The sequence below is a fragment of the Xyrauchen texanus genome, chromosome 42, assembly GCF_025860055.1.
Source record: "Xyrauchen texanus isolate HMW12.3.18 chromosome 42, RBS_HiC_50CHRs, whole genome shotgun sequence".
Taxonomy (NCBI): Eukaryota; Metazoa; Chordata; class Actinopteri; order Cypriniformes; family Catostomidae; genus Xyrauchen; species Xyrauchen texanus.
This window is the reverse complement of record NC_068317.1, coordinates 4,929,722-4,947,170: the sequence shown is the minus strand read 5'-3', so window position 1 is coordinate 4,947,170 and position 17,449 is coordinate 4,929,722. Positions and strand designations below refer to the sequence as shown.

The window sequence follows — 17,449 nt, the reverse complement described above, 5'->3', positions numbered from 1 at the left end:
GGCAAGTAAATGGTAGTCTATTATTTTATATTTGTTAACAGGATGACAGGATATATGATCATTTAATAAAAAAATACGTTTGCAAAAAACGTCCTAAACTAAAACTTCCATAAACCCGTAGAGTACAGGTCTGGATTCGAACTTTCCGACGCGAAGTGAAGAACTCACGTGACTGGATAGAGAGTGAGTTTTTCATTGGTCACGTGCTTCTCTTAAAACAAAACACACTCTGATAGGGGGCTTCATTGGATATTGCGCTGCGTACTTGATACACGCTTTGAAATCACAGTCGTGTTACACATCACTAGGCAGCATGGTGTGGAGTAGGCGGCAGTAGAGAGGCGCAGCGGCGGTGTTTGTTGTCGTTGTTATCAGCGAGTGACAGTGACGGGCAACGCATAGCCGCACACTGAGGGCAGAGCAGCGCAGAAATGGAGCTGTGAAACACGTCTGCATCAGCGAGTGAGTCAACGCACCATACTAATTATTACTGCACATTTTAGCGGGAAAGAGGACCGACGGCTTATTATACAGAGGATTATACAGTGAGGTTTGGGCCAGCTAGCGAGTTAGCTCACGATGGCTCTGCTCAGAACCTTGTGAGCTGCTTATATAGTGAGCAGCATGTTTAGGCGTCATAGGCGCGTTGCAAATCAGGAGGAATGTTGGGCGCGTTTCAAAGTAACCCTTTTGGCGTGTTTCGTGTTAGCAGCATCTTTAAGCACCATAAATTGACTCTGTACACTTAAATGATGCCTCTAACGCTTCCTAAGTAGAAAGCTCACTACGTTTTGGAACACAGCCCACGATTTCTGTTGCATGTCTAAGAATGTATCATGTTCAAAACTGTATCGGTATCTTGCTCTATGATTTGCTGTTGAAGTGTTAAAGGTAATTTGACTGGTACATTATCTGAATTATGTCACATCTTCATATAGGAAGAATACCCTCCATACATGTTTGATTAGATCATAAATATTACATGGAGCTAAAACTCTGGTAACAACATCTCAGTGATTCGTGTTTAGATCTGACATTGCCCTTTCTTGGAGATATTTGTAGAGGATCACATTGGATCTAATTGAAAACACATGGATTATCAGTTGCATTTGAAATATGTGTAAACGCTTTAAAATCACTGTCTGTATTCATAATCTATGTGTTTGACTGGTTTTATATATTTGAATTCGGATGCAAGGTAGTATATGGAAGAAACAATTTTTGGTGGTTAAACAAAGTGGGTTTTTAAAATGTTTTGGCCCAGAGAAGTTGGTGAAACTTCTGGACAGTGTTGATGTATAGCTTCTCCTTTTCATAGTAAAGACTTTTGTCTGTGCATGCAGTGGCAAATGGTGCTGACTTAAAAAATACTAAACTGTACTACTAATGTTTATTTAGTTATTTATTGTATTTGTATTTCTTTTTTATTTTAATGGTCAGCATTTGACTGATACTAAACTGTACAGCTGTGGCCAAAAGTATTGTCAGTGACATAAATTGTGTGTTTAGCACATGTTTCTGCTTCAGTTGTTGTTGTGTTGATTCACATTGATTCTAGATTATTGTGTAGAGTGATCAGATGCATTTTATATAATTGCAAAAAGCTTAATTGGCAAAAAAAAAAAAAATGAATTTTATCACAACAACCCAAATTTCACTGTTTTTTGGTCCTGGCACTAAATGACCAGCTAAAATAATTTCACTAATCATATGAGCAGCACATGGGAAAGTACCATCTCCTCCTGAGGAGTCACCACCAGTGGAGAGCTTGCTCAATATTGGCAGCAGGTTGGTGTGAGTGCATTTGCACACACAGTGAGGCGAAGACTTTTGGACAATGGCCTGGTGTCAAGAAGGGCAGCAAAGAAGCCACTTCTCCAAGAAAAACATCAAGGACAGACTGAAATTCTGCAGTGAGTACAAAGATTGGACAGCAGAAGAGTAGTGCAAAGTTTTCTCTGGTGAAGCCCCCTCCCGACTGTTTGGGACATCTGGAAAATTGATAGTCTGCTGAAGAAAAGGTGAATGCTACCATGAGTCCTGTGTCATGCCAACAGTGAAGCATCCTGAGACATCCATGTGTGGGGATGCTTTTCATCCAAGGGAGTGGACTCTCTCACAATTCTGCCCAAAAACACTGCCATGAATAAAGAATGGTATCAAATGTCCTGCAAGAGCAACTTCTCCCAACTATCCAGGAGCAATTTGGTGATGATCCGTGCATTTTCCAGCATGATGGAGCACCATGTCACAAGGCAAGAGTGATAATGAAGTGGCTCAGAGATCATTACATTGAAATTTTGGATCTGTGGCCAGGCAACTCCCTGAATCTTAATCCCATAGAGAACCTGTGGTCAATCCTCAAAAGGTGAGTGGACAAACAGAAGCCAACAAATTGTGATCAAATCCGAGCACTAATAAGGCAAGAATGGATCGCCATCAGTCAGGATTTGGCCCAGAAGCTGGTATCCAGCATGCCAGGGGAATTGCAGAGGTTATGAAGAACAAGAGTCAACACTGTAAATATTGACTCTTTGCATAAATTGAATGTTTTTGCCAATAAAACCTTTAAAACTTATGAAACCCTTATTATTGTTTTCCAGTATACCATAGAAACATGTGAAAAAATTGTGAACAAATACTGAAGCAGCAAACTTTGCAAAACACAAATGTCAGTGTTATGTCACTGCCAATACTTTTGGCCACGGCTGTACTACTGATGTTTATTTAGCTATTTATTGCATTTTTATTTATTCTTTATTTTCTCAGTGTTCATTTCTAGAATTTTGTTGATGATGTAAAAAAATAATGTCAAATATTCTTTGAAAAAAATATTTGTTTAAGAAAGCAGCCTTCTGAGTACCTTTTGCATAGTCATATCAGTGCAAAATCGATGAACAATCCACATAGAAAAGGTCTGTATTCATTCCAGCTCAAAAATGAACTAAGTCGACCACCTTCTGTAATTGGTGAATTTCCCCCCTCTAAAATCGGTATCGGTCTAAAAAATCCCATATCAGTCGGGCTCTATGGGACACCCTTGACGTGTGCCCCTTTGAATATTAAAAGCCTTGGAAACTATTTTATTAGTCAACTCTTCAGCCGTTGGATGTGTGTAAAGGATATGAATCAATTTACAAGATTCTCCAAATCAAAATCTTTTAAGAACCTCTAATAAATAAGGCCATTCCACCCTGTCGAAGGCTTTTTCAGCGTCCAAGGACAATATGGCTGTAAAGCCCCCCTTTTCAGATGTAATATGTTAAGTACATTATGAAAACCCTGTCTGCCCTTAATAAATCTATTTTGGTAGAAGTGTCTCCAGTCTCCTTGTCAAAATGTTGCTTAATACTTTAACGTATGTGTTAAGCAATGAAGTTGGTTGAAACGATTCACACTTGTATTTATTTTATTAGGTTTAGGAGTAATAATAAGAGCACTTCTTCGAGAGACTGGGAGTACACCATTTACAATTGATTGACCTGCCTTTAAACTATCAATAGCCTCTGAAATGTCCTCTTATGTTATATCTAAATCCAGAGATTTTTTTTTGTCTCTTCAGAGATGGTGGGTATGTTCAGACCATCCAAAAAAGCTGTTTGTGCAGTAATATCTATGTATTTCGAGCTGTATAAAGTTTAAAGAAAGTGTTTAAAAGTATCATTTATCTTTACATGGTCAACTGTTATTTTGCCATCACTATGTTCAATAGAGTTTATTACATTTTACATCTAGAAACCATTTTAAGTGCATCTCCATTTTGGAGGGTTACTAATAATCTAGGGTCCTTGTAAGTGAATGATATAGGAGCATGATCTGATGTAACGATAGCTTCATAAAAGCTGTCAGCAATATTGGACATTAGCATTGCTAATAAAGTAACCTATCCCTGAGTAAGACTGATGTGCTCTGGAGAAGCAGGAATACTGGATATCTTTAGGGTGTAATTGTCTCCATACTTCTACAAGGTTTAATTCATCTCTAAAATAATTAAGGGGCTTGTCTGTTTATGTGATTGATCTAGGCCAGATGAATGGTCTCTTATTGGATCCAGAAAACAATTAAAGTCTTCTCCCATCATGTAGAATCTAGAAAGGGTGGATAGAGTTAGAAAGAGGTTTCTGTAAAAATTTGGGACATCATCATTAGGGCCATAAATATTAACTAGAATCAATGTTTTGGTTAATAAAATCCCTAAAGGGTCTTTTATTATTTTAGCTATTTGAATTTGGTATTGATTTATGAATCATTGTAATAATCCCTCGTGCATGGTAACTAAGTACATTTGAAAACACCTGACCAGGCCACATTTAGCATATTTTATTAATGTCATTGGGAATTAAATGATGTTCTTCGAGGAAGACTATTTTAGACTGAAGCTGTTTTAGCCTAGTCATTACCTGCTTGATTTTGGCTATGCAGCTCCCTACAGTTCCATATATGTGATCTTAATAGGGCTGGGTATCGTTCAAAAAATTTCGATACCGATACCTTGACTTCGATACCGGTTCCTATAGGCCTACAATACTTTTTTCGATACTTTGGTAAAAAGAAAAAAAACGACGAACGTATTACCGCTGGTTGGACGATAGGTGGTACTATGGGATAATTTTCGGTAAACATGGTTGGGGTTAAGCTTGCGCAATAAAGCAAGACACCTTGATTTCAAACTTTGAGCTTTATTTTTTATTTATTTTAACTAAAAGTTCAAATGAAAGTGGAAAAAAATAAATGCATTTCAAATATGTTGTTCAACTTTTTGAAAGACGGTTTTACAACAGTTGTGAACATCTTTCTGGCAAAGAAGCTTCATTTGTGCATTCTCTACCAGTTGGGTATTTTTATATCCAGGAAAATATATCATGTGTGTGAATAAATTTGTTGAGTTCCCTCCTTCACTATATATATATATATCTCCAATTACATCGGAAACCTTGGGGCTGAAGTAGGGCTGGGCGATAAAACGATATAGATATATATCACGATAAAGAAAATCCATGATAAGCTTTTGAGGAATTTTTTATATTTACTGCATGTCGCTAAAACACAAGCACTTCGGCTTGCTTGGGCTGCGTTTCCACTGGGGTGGACTGAATCCACTCAAAGGCACTCACAGCGCTAGGAGAGAGCTTGCTCCGCACCGCTGCAAATCCTACAATCCACCTTGCGAGCATAGGAATGAATTGAAAACATTCTCAGCTTCGCTCACAACTCGCCAGTGGTAACGTAGGGTCAGACTGGATGAACTTGCTAATGCTAGCTGCCTTGCTAACAATTAGGTTACGTCGGACACCGTATTGATTCCATCCGGACCACAAGACTTCATGGCAACAGTTACATCCTCTCATCGTCTCTACATGAACAACACGACAGAACAACAGTGATGTGGACAACAGCTCTGATCTTTCTGCGCTGTAATCTTGAATATTGTTCTCTAGCACCAAACATGCATCGTTTCTACCCTGTCCCGCTCCGCACGCGTCGCCTCTTTTCCCTGCATGTGTGTAGACATGAAGCGCCGCATGAGTTAACGTGGTTTCAAAGCACCTTTTAGACCAAAACGTTTGTCCCTTCTAAATTTATCTTTATTAATCAGCATGTTACGAGCCTTTAATAATAAACAAATCCATTTCTGTTCTAATTTTGTGAAAATTAATTAGATGTCTGGAATGGATAAGGAAAAACTAAAATTACTAGTTGGTAGACTAGTCTCTCACTTTAATAAAAAAAAAAAAAATAAATAGTTTTCTAAATTCTCTCGGGACACCCCCTGAACCCACATTCAGCATCATTCCACAGTCACAAGAGCTTCTATGCCCCATACTTAGAATTTAGAATTTATGTTTAGAATGTATTTCTTCTTCTTCCGTCAACTTTGAAATAAAAAAAAAAAAAGAAATTGCAATGTGTAAATGAATATTGTGATAAATATCGATATCGAACAAGATGGAAAAAGATTATCACGATAACAATTTTGGCCATTTCGTCCAGCCCTAATTTTAACTGTTACATTTCATTACCCTCAATAATTTGAAAACAAAAGACACCTGTACCTTGGAGAAAAAAAACAAAAAACTATTGTAGACATCAAACAATTCAAACTTTAACAAAACACTTGAACTTCACAACTGTGAATTGCTGAGAACTACCAGCAAAATATTTGTATGAACATAAAAAGAACTACGACATAAAATGAACAAGTTTCACAGACATGTGATAATAATGTGTCCCTGAACAACACATTCAGGGACACCTTCGGGGTGGGGGTACTGCAGTGCACCTCCTCCTCATGGAATGCACCTGATTTTCTGTTAGATGTTACCCCACTCTTCCACCAAGGCACTTGCAAATTCCCAGACATTTCTGGAGGGAATGTCCTTTGCCCTCACCCTTCGATCCAACAGGTCCCAGATGTGCTCAATGGGATTGAGATCCAGGCTCTTCGCTGGCCATGGCAGAACACTGACATTCCTGTCTTGCAGGATATCACGCACTGAACGAGCAGTAGCTGGTGGCATTGTCATGCTGGAGGGTCATGTCGGGATGAGCAGCAGGAAGGGTACCAAATGAGGGAGGAGGATGTCTTCCCCGTAACGCACAGCATTGAGATTGCCTGCAATGACAACAATCTCAGTCCGATGATGCTGTGACACACCAACCCAGACCATGACTGACCCTCCACCTCCAAATCGATCCCGCTCCAGGGTACAGGTGTAACGCTCATTCGACGATAAACGTGAGTCCGACCATCACCCCTGGTGAGACAAAACCACAACTCGTCAGTGAAGAGCACTTTTTGCCAGTCCTCTCTGGTCCAGTGAAGGTGGGTTTGTGTCCATAGGTGATGTTGTCACTGGTGATATCTGGTTAAGGACCTGCCTTAAAACAGACCAACAAGCCCTCAGTCCAACCTCTCTCAGCCTATTGTGGACAGTCTGAGCACTGATGGAGGGATTGTGTAATTCGGGAAACTCGGGCAGTTGTTGTTGCCGCCATCCTATACCCGCAGTCCCGCAGGTGTGATATTCGGATACATCGATCCTGTGCAGGTGTTGTTACACATGGTATCAAATCACTTTATTGTCACACTATTGTGTACACAAGTGCAACAGTAGGTGAAAGTCTTGTGTGCAGTTCCGAACAACATAGCAGTACCAATTACAATAAACAACATATTTACACAACACAATTTACATAACAAATGTACACATACTTACACAACACAATATACAATTGTGGAGCGGAGGGGGGCGGGGCCGGAATATCGCGCGCCCGGTCCCCAATCGGCCTGATGAGGCGCGCGAGGGATAAAGGTGGCCGGTGACGATTGTTCGAGAGAGAGAGAATTACGGGCATGTCCGCATGTGTGTTTGTTTATGTTGTGCTTTAAGTTTCTTATTAAATTATTATTTATATTGACAAGCCGGTTCTCGCCTCCTCCTTGCCCATCCTTTTACTGTTTTACATTGGTGCCGGAACCCGGGAAGGAGGAGGGATGCCCGTCGCAGAGTCCTCGACACTGCCGTCCACCCAGGGGAGCGCCGCTGCCATCTGCCGGGTGACGGAGTAGCCCGACCGCCCGTATGCGGGGTACGGCCGCCCTCCACGGGGCAAGTGGGGACTGGATACCCCAACCGCCTGGAGCGAGGGAGCCGCTGCCGGGGGCGGAGGAGTGCCCTGCCATCCCCAGAGACGCGGAGGGGTCGAGGGAAGACCGCCGTCCGCGAGGGGAGGAGGGAAGAAACTCTCCGACCGCCCGGAGCGGTAGAGCCGCTGCCAGGGGCGGAGGAGTGTCCCCATTTGCCGCCAGAAAAGCGGAGGCGCGTTCTGCCCGCTGGGGGTCCACGGTTTCACTCCGGTTCGCCCGGGGGTGGAGCGGCTGTCGTCCGCCTGAGTGTGGAGGAGTGTTCGAGGACCACGCGACGGTACATCAGAGAACCGGTGAGTGAGCTTTTTCTCTCTCTCTCCTCTCTCTCCCTTTCGCACCGTGTTGGCCTTTTCCCTCACCTATTTTGTTGTTGTTTGTCCCCTGCTGTCTCCTCCCAGGGCGAGGAAGGCGGGGATGACCACGCAAGATACACCCCGCCCCAGGGATAGGGGGGGTGTAAGTCATGCCGGTGGCACCCCGGCCTGAGATAACGCCGGGAGGAATGTGGAGCGGAGGGGGGGCGGGGCCGGGTCGGAATATCGCGCCCGGTCCCCAATCGGCCTGATGAGGCACGCGAGGGATTAAGGCAGCCGGTGACGATTGTTCGAGAGAGAGAGAGAGAATTACGGGCATGTCTGCATGTGTGTTTGTTTATGGTTTTGGTTTTCATTAAATTATGATTTATATTGACAAGCCGGTTCTCGCCTCCTCCTTGCCCATCCTTTAACTGTTTTACAACAATGTACAGTAAACAATACACACAATATAGAATACACATACAATAAAATAAAAAAATATGGGTAAGGTTAGGCCTATATAAAAATATATATATAGTCAGTAGTTGAATTGGGGAGAATATATTGATAGTCCAGTGTGGTATGGTATGCTACTGTGAGTATGATCAGCTGTCCTTCATGTGTCCCTGTAGAGCTGTCTTAGGTGTCTCAGTGTACAGACATCTAGTCAGAGTCAGTAGAAAGGTCTCTTTAGTGTCCTACGTTTTTATAACCGTGACCTTAATTGCGTTTATGTAAATGTAACACAAACCTCTAACTACATTTTATTTTATGTAAAGAAACACAAACCTCTAACTACATTTTATTTCAATATAATTGTATAGCTTATTAAGAAACACTTTATTATTAACTAGTATACTGGATAATGTAGCAGCAAGATTAACAGTAATTCCAGTCTTCAAGTCTTCAGAAGAAAAGAAACCAGTGTTTTATTTTTGCCTTTTTTTTTTTTTTTTTCCACTTGTATCTGACTTTAAAGGATTCAGATCTTTTTTTTGTTGTTGTTCAATTTAGTTCTAAGATATCAGTCCACATTTCATTCACAGTTATTTTTTTGCAACCCATTCAATGTCAATATTGTTATAAATTGTAATAGAATAATAATACATTGTTATTAATATTATTATTCTTGACTTTTCATTTTAAATACAACAGTAATCTATTTTTACAGCTTTTATTTATCTCCAGGAAGTCCTGTATGTTTCTGTTTGTAGGCAATTTCACTGAAGTTTAATTAGCTTCAAATTCTGGTAAAATGTGAAAATCACTGTAGACACACTGTAGTTCCACAGAAAAACATATTTTATTTTTCCCCTCCACACTGCCATCCTCAATTCCCGCAGACTACCGCGATAACACACTCTCTTGCACCTCAAGTTAACAATCTCCCTCTCTTCTTTAAATAAAAAAAACTAATGAAAGGATGACTTTGATATATAAAACATTGTCATCAAATACAAACGATTTTCAGAACACAGTAACATTTAAGTGAGCTTAAGTATTTAAACAAACAAAAAAAAAATGTACCAAGATAAATGCTCAATAGTTCAGATATTACAATTTCCATACACCCTCATACAGCGCTTTAAGAAGCATAAGTGAGGAAGCACCTTTCTTCGTCAAACAGTCAGCAAGTTGGGACTTGGCTTCTGACCAACGCACTTCTTTGATTTTGTTAGCTTGTAGGAGCTCTTTGACACTACTTATTTCTAATCTTAGTCTCTTCTCTGTGACCTGTTTTGTAGACTTAAGAGCGTCAAACATGGAATGGTTATCAGTAACACAAAAAAGGGGAAGAGCATTAAGATCAGCTTTACCAGTGGTAAGCTCAGAGTAGAGCATAGCCAAGAACATAGCATTGTCAATACCATCTGACATGGCAAGGGTTTCTCCTGCCAGCGTGCTTCTTACCACACGTCTGATTTTCTTGGACTGCCAAAACAGAGGAGAGAACTTTCCTGTTTTTTCCATGAGGGCAATTAAAGCCCCTCCCTGTGTACCTCCATCTGGAAGATTGCCCAGGGAAGCATCACTGAAAACCACCAAACACAAATCATCACTGTTGCCCAATTGTTGAAACTTAAGTGTGACCTTCTCTGACTTAAGTTTACGGATCACTTTGTTCACTTCATGTATGGACTGGACAGTAGCATTCTTAATGTTGGATGCTAGGCTACATGTGTCAAACATAACATCTGGTCTAGTTTGTTTAGCAACCCACAGAATCTGTCCTATTTTGGACCTGAGTTGTTCTCTTTCTTTCTCGTTTAGTGGAGCCTCTCTCTGTACAGCACGTGCCTGTAAGTGAACTGGTTGTAAGTTTTCAATGTAACTGTGCTGATGCACCAGCACTACACCACCCACAGTAGCAATGTCCATCCCCACGTGTGAAAAACTGCCATGCTCTTCACGACCCACGTGAAATGCAGATTTAAATACAGGGATGACATTAGTTACAAAGTGCTCTGAACCTGCCCATAAAAAAATCATCCACATGGCATGCCAGTACTCCTATCACCTCAGACTGCTCATTCTGCCAATAGAATACTGCAGGATCAACCCGTGACATTTTACCACCACTGTTCAGCATGAGTTCTTTGACCTTGTTGTACCAGTAGAGGGAAGCGTCTTCAAGTCCATACACACATTTCTTTAGTTTCCACAACACATTGTCTACGCCTGCTTCTGGTGGAGGACGAATGTAAATGTCTCTTGAGAGTTCCATTCCCTGCAAAAAGGCAGACTTAATATCCATAGAATTTACTTTCCATTTGTTTTGACAAATAACAGCTAACAGCAGCCTGAGTGACTCTGATGCACATGTGGGAGAATCTTTTTGTAATTCATGAATATTGACTTCTTCAAAACCTCGCGCCACAAGGCGAGCTTTGGGAACAATACCGTTAGAAGTTTCCTTCAACGTACAGACCCATCTAGTAGAAATACATCTTTGACCCTTGTCTGTGACCTCTTCATAAACATTATTATTTTGCCAGTTTTCAATCTCTTGCTGTTTAGCAGCATCAAAAGAGATGTCTTTGGTAATGAGTACATCAGCATCGGTGTTATCACATTCAGTGAGAAGATCATCAACATGTGACATGTCTAAAGCTTCCTTTTGACCCTCGCTGCCATTTGGTTCAAGATACTGCACGTTGTACCAGTTTTTATATTGCCCTTTAGCTTTTCCTGCTCTGCCTAAAACTCTGGCAGTGTGCTTAGTACCATCAGCTCTGTTTGTAAATGTCACTGTCTGACCTGTTCTCAGTTTAACACCAGTGGAACCCACTGTATTAGTAGCATCACTCTCTGTCTCATTAGTTTGCCTCACGTCTTCTCTATCATCTGTTTCTGCGTTTTCAGAGATTTGCACATCTCCATTAACACTCATTTCATCATCTGAATTTTCTGACACATTTGTGTGTATTACATTATCACTTTCTTTACTATTTTCAGGAACATCAGGTAGTACAGGTTTATCCTCATCCTGTGCATTGACAGCCTGGACTGGTGTACTCTGACAAGAATCCCACCATGTCTGATAAACACTACAGAGCCATCCTGACCGATAACTACAGCAGGGCCTTTCCACTCTGTACTGTCTGCCCGTTTGTAGTACACTCTGTCTCCTGTCTCATACTTTTCATCTGTAGCCCTGAGCTGCTTTCGTAAAGCTCTTCTTATTCTTTCTGAACATTCCACCTCTGTGAATGCTCTTCTGGAAGCATGCAATGCTGCTAGGTGCTGTCCTACTCTAGTACTCATAGAAGTGCCCTCTAGAGCAGGCAGTTTATCAACCAAAACGGAGGGAAGATTAGGATTGTGACCAAACACAAGCTGGTGTGGACTATAACCATGCACATTGATCATACTGTTTTTGGCCATTAGAGCCCAGTCTAGAGCAGTCTGCCAGCCACACCCGTTTTCTCTTTTCACCTTCAGGAGGATCTCAGTCAGTGTCATGTTGTGTCTCTCCAGCAGGCCATTGCTCCAAGGACTGTATCCCGCTGTAGTCTTCACCTCAGTGTTGAATTTTTCTGCCATCTCTCTTATCTCCTTATTGTTGAACTCGCCACCGTTGTCTGTGTATATTCGTTTGGGGGCACCATGAACACTTATCCACGAGTGAATGAAGGAGTTGACAATCTCTGAGGCTTTCTTTGTTCTCACAATGTTTCCACGCTGAAGCGTGTGAAGTGGTCGATGATGTGGAGGTACCATACGCCAGGCTCCAACTCATGTAAATCCATTGACACCGTCTCATTGTACTCTGAGGCTAAAGGCAAACCAACAGCAGGCTTGGGCTTGGTCCTGCTATATCTTTGACATACCTCACAGTCACGGATGATCTCTTGCAGAATAACTAGACAGTCTTTATCAGTATTTCCTGAGCTGAGAATGAGCCTCTGCAACCGGTCTGCGGAGGCATGGCCAAACTGCTTGTGGAGCTTCAGGAGAACTTTACGCTTCTCTTTTGTAGACATATCTGCTGTAACGATAAGGATTTCACTTTCATTGGTGTCCACTTCAGTATTACCATCTCTAATGTCAACACAATAGTGTCCTGAACTAGTGAGCTCAAGAGGCACTGGTTGCTTGAACATGACAACTCTGTCATTCTCCATGTCTAAAACAGTTCCTGCACTCTTTAGAGACATTTTGCTCAGCAGTAAAGGAATATCAACAGGAACAACTTCCGTTTCAATGTGACATTTTGTTAGTCCGATCTTAGCGGGAAGCTTCACCTTTCTGTTGGAGTTTACCACCTGACCATCACCAAATCTGAAAGGTCTGCAGCTTGAAAATTCTGTTTGCAGCAGTTCGTTTATTTGGCTTTGGCTCAGGTCTTTCATGTAACTATCCAGCCACTTCTCACCACAAACAGTATGTGTGCATGCAGTGTCAATGATAGCTGATCCCAGTGATTCAGTTAGGAAGATCTCAGAGTCCGTCATGACTTTTGTAAATAGTGTAATATTACACTCTTCCACATTTTCATCTTCTGCTAGCTTTACTTCATTTCTCCGATGAGGACAGTCTTTAGCCCAATGGTACCTGCTCTGACAAATGACGCATTTTGTTCTCTTACCATATTTGTCGAGTGGGTTTTTACCTTGCTGTGACTGCCGCTGTCTGCTCTGTGACGAGCCGTTGTTCCATTTGAATTTGCCCGGTGGCCTCTGCTCCGTGAAAAACGCCGCATCTTGAGTCTCGCTGCCGCCGCTTGCTCCACTGGTTTTTCCTCCGAAAATCCGCTTCAACGCTGACTTCATGGATGCGAATGTCAAATCCGTGCACGCTGTAAGTGCTAGCTGCCTACTCTTCTCCTCGAGACAAGCTGTGTCCAGGAGTTTAAACGCTAACACTGCGTCAGGCAGGGTCATGACGTACTACTTCATGCGGTTGTATCTCTGCTCAAAGTCTATGATGTAGTCCGTCATGGACACCTCGCTGTCTTTGGAAATCGAGTCGAAATGAGAGTATGCTTCATAAGCGCGGCCTTTTTCTTCTCTCAAGAATATCGCGTCCAGCTTAGCTAGCAAGGTTTCCATACCATCGTCTTTGTTTAGATCGTTCGCGGGTATTTTCAAAGCGGTCTCTCTGGCTCGCCCCTCGAGGCCCAGCACCACCGCGAGTGCCTGCTTCTTGTTGTCCAAGTCCGTAACAAGTCTCCAAATACTAACTTCATTTTTCCAGCACTCGTATGGTCATGCTTCGTCAAGCTTAGGCGGTACTCTGTAGTTGGAAACCATCCTCTGCTACCATGAAAATCACCAGAGACACACTGTAGTTCCACAGAAAAACATATTTTATTTTTCCCCTCCACGCTGCCATCCTCAATTCCCGCAGACTACCGTGATAAAATGCACCTCCAGTGCCGTTCTATATGCATATTATAAATGAACCGAACTATTTAGCATCTACATCTGAGATGTTGTTCTAGAGTAGCGCTCAAATATTGCACACTGCGTGAAGGTTAAAAATAGCTGCGAGTGAATCATCAGCCTGTGCGTGAGTTTGTGTCAACAAGATGGCACCATTCACTAATGCTGGCTCTGGTCATACTATATATTTACTTATTAAACACAACCTTTTGTGATTCACAGAGATATCGCACATCTTCAGGTGGCTTTGAATAAAATGCACGAGTCATATTAACTGCTTTAATGCTGTTTTTATGGTACTTTTATGTCATTTTTGGAGCTTGACAGTAAAGAACATGACTAACACACAGTATCGGATTTTGATCTGGTTCGTTGGACGGATACCCGATCCATCTAAAAGCTTCAGTATCTGTATATATGTTGTATGTATATATACACACAATTGAAGTTTAAATACACATAGGTTGATGTCATTAAAACTAATTTAACCACCACTCAGATTTCACATTAGTAAACTATAGTTGTGGCAAGTACCCAGGGTAGAATATGTCCCCAGCACCCACTTGCTGATTGTAAAAGGCGACAAATGGTGCAACTTCTTTGCCGTAAGTTGCAACCTGTGACTGTGGAGGTCCTGGCACTTGAGGAATGTGGGTTGCTGTGGCTCCTTCAGTTCCAACACAGTGCTTTGGCTCTGACTTCACATAGATGGGAGGTTGGAAGGGCCTGGTCCTATCAAGCGGCTAGTCAAGACTTGCCCTAAAGGGCGTTGGCTGAGGGTCAATCGAAGAATCTGAACTTTGTTCCTTTTGCTTGAGAATATAACCCTGAATCCTTGGTGCATATTCAGAGGATACCTGCAGCTCTGTGCATCCCCTTGTTGGACTCAGAGTTGGGTGGGGAGTGGGGGTAAAGAAATGAAAATAACACAAACATGGTTAACCAAAAACCCCTAAACGACTAAAGTTGGAACAAAATGTGGATGATGACCCTGCTGATTTTCAGAGAGCATACAAGTCAGAGATTCATTCTTTTAGAATCTGTTCTAACTTGCATGCCTCTGACTAAGCTGTCCCCTTTTGCGTTACAAAACGGTTTCTCTGATCCGACACATTTCTTGTAAATGTTAAGTCAGTGTGATTTTTTTCAGTGCGGAAAGAGGGCGGGGGTCCATGCTAGGCTAAAAACAAACCTTAGCCGGCCGGCTCTCCCGTCTATCCTGCTCTCAAATATTTGCTCCCTGGACAATAAACTAGACTATATCCGACTCCAGCAGGCTACGCAGCGGGAGTTTAGAGACTGCTGCGTCTTTGTTTTCACGGAGACGTGGCTCAGCGACAGAGTTCCGGATGCCGCCATTCAGCTAGACGGACTCGCCTCGTTTCGTGCCGACAGAAATACAGCTCTCTGCGGTAAGACTCGCGGTGGTGGCTTGTGTGTTTACATCAACACGGAATGGTGCAAGAACTCTATGCTAGTCTCTAGTTACTGTTCATCGCTGTTGGAGCTTGTGACTGTTAGATGCAGACCTTTTTATCTACCACGGGAATTCACCACTGTTTGCATAACCGGAGTTTACGTTCCCCAGCGCTAACGCTAAGGAAGCGCTCTGTGAACTGTATGGGGCTATGAGCTGAACTGCAGAACGCTCACCCCGACGGACTGTTTATTGTCGCCGGAGATTTCAACCATGCAAATCTCAAGACAGTGCTCCCTAAATTTCATCAGTATGTGGACTTTTCAACGAGAGGGCTAACGCGCTTGATCTTGTTTACACAAACATCCCAGGCGTGCACGGGCGGAGCCCCGCCCACACCTCGGCTACTCAGACCACATCTCTGTTATGTTAATTCCAGCATACAGACCGCTTGTCAGACGCACAAAACCGCTTCAGAAGCAGGTGAAAACCTGGCCAGCAGGAGCCATCTCTGCTCTTCAGGACTGTTTTGAGTGTACTGACTGGCACATGTTCAGGAGGCTGCAACATATGGCGATTCTACCAACTTGGAGGAATACACAACATCAGTGACCAGCTACATCAGCAAGTGCATTGATGATGTCACTTTCTCAAGACCATCACCACACGCTCCAACCAGAAGCCGTGGATGACTGCGGAGGTGCGCACGCTGCTGAGGTCCGAGACTCCGCCTTCAGAGCAGGCGATAAAGCAGCCCTAAGAACAGCTAGGGCCAAACTGTCACGGGCAATCAGAGAGGCAAAGTGCGACACGCCCAGAGAATCCACAGTCACTTCCAGGACAGCGGTGACACGCGCGCATGTGGCAGGGCATCCAGGCCATCACCAACTACAGGACAACATCAGTTGCCTGTGACAAAGATGCCTCCCTTCCAGATGCGCTGAACGACTTCTACGCCGGTTTGAAGTGCAGAACGACGTGATGGCGAGGAAGTCCACCCCTCCTCCCAACGACCAGGTGCTCTGTCTTACCACGGCAGATGTGAGGAAAACTCTACATAGAGTCAACCCACGGAAGGCTGCTGGACCAGACAACATTCCTGGCAGAGTGCTCAGAGGATGTGCAGACCAGCTAGCAGATGTTCTTACCGACATCTTCAACATCTCTCTGAGCAGCGCCGTCGTTCCAACATGCTTCAAGACCACCACCATCATCCCCATGCCAAAGAAGTCTTCAGTGTCCTGCCTCAACGACTACCGTCCCGTCGCACTTACACCCATCATCATGAAGTGCTTCGAGAGGCTCGTCATGAGGCAGATTAAGACCCAGCTGCCCCCTCACTAGACCCACTGCAGTTTGCGTGATCGTTCAAACCGTTCAACGGACGATGCCATCACCACAACCCTCCAGCTGGCCCTCACCCACCTAGACAATAAGGACTCATACGTTCGAATGCTGTTCATAGATTTCAGCTCAGCATTCAACACAATCATTCCCCAGCACCTGATTGGAAAGCTGAACCTGCTGGGCCTGGACACCTCCCTCTGCAACTGGATCCTGGACTTCCTGACTGGGAGACCCCAGTCAGTCCGGATCGGGAACAGCATCTCCACCACCACCACACTGAGCACTGGGGCCCCCCAGGGCTGTGTGCTCAGTCCACTGCTGTTCACTCTGCTGACTCACGACTGTGCAGTAATGCACAGCTCGAATCACATCATCAAGTTCGCCAATGACACGACCGTGGTGGGTCTCATCAGCAGCGGCTGACGAACTGGTGTAGAGCCAACAACCTGTCCCTGAATGTCAACAAAACAAAAGAGATGGTTGTAGGAGAGCACAAGGTGAACACACTCCGCTGAACATCGACGGCTCCTCTGTGGAGATCGTCAAAAGCACCAAATTCCTTGGTATTCACTTGGCGGAGAACCTCACCTGGTCCCTCAACACCAGCTCTATCACCATGAAAGCCCAGCAGCTTCTCTACTTTCTTCGAAGGCTGAGGAAAGCACATCTCCCAACCCCCATCCTCACTACATTCTATAGAGGGACTATTGAGAGCATTCTGAGCAGCTGCATCACTGCCAGGTTTGGGACTTGCACCGTTTCGGACCGCAGAGCCCTGCAGAGGATAGTGAGGACAGCTGAGAAGATCATTGGGGTCTCTCTTCCCTCCATCAAAGACATTTACAAAAAACACTGT

At 43.4% G+C, this 17,449-nt stretch overlaps 1 protein-coding gene across 4 annotated transcripts in view; it reads left to right on the top strand.

The window, feature by feature from the left end:
• The first annotated feature begins 228 nt into the window (after positions 1-228).
• LOC127635096 (polypeptide N-acetylgalactosaminyltransferase 11-like) overlaps positions 229-17,449 on the top strand; it is a 72,697-nt gene continuing 55,476 nt past the window's right edge. For all 4 annotated transcript variants that reach the window (XM_052114882.1, XM_052114881.1, XM_052114883.1 and 1 more), the window contains exon 1: positions 229-462. The gene's annotated coding sequence lies outside the window, so the exon portion shown is untranslated. The remainder of the gene's footprint in view (positions 463-17,449) is intronic.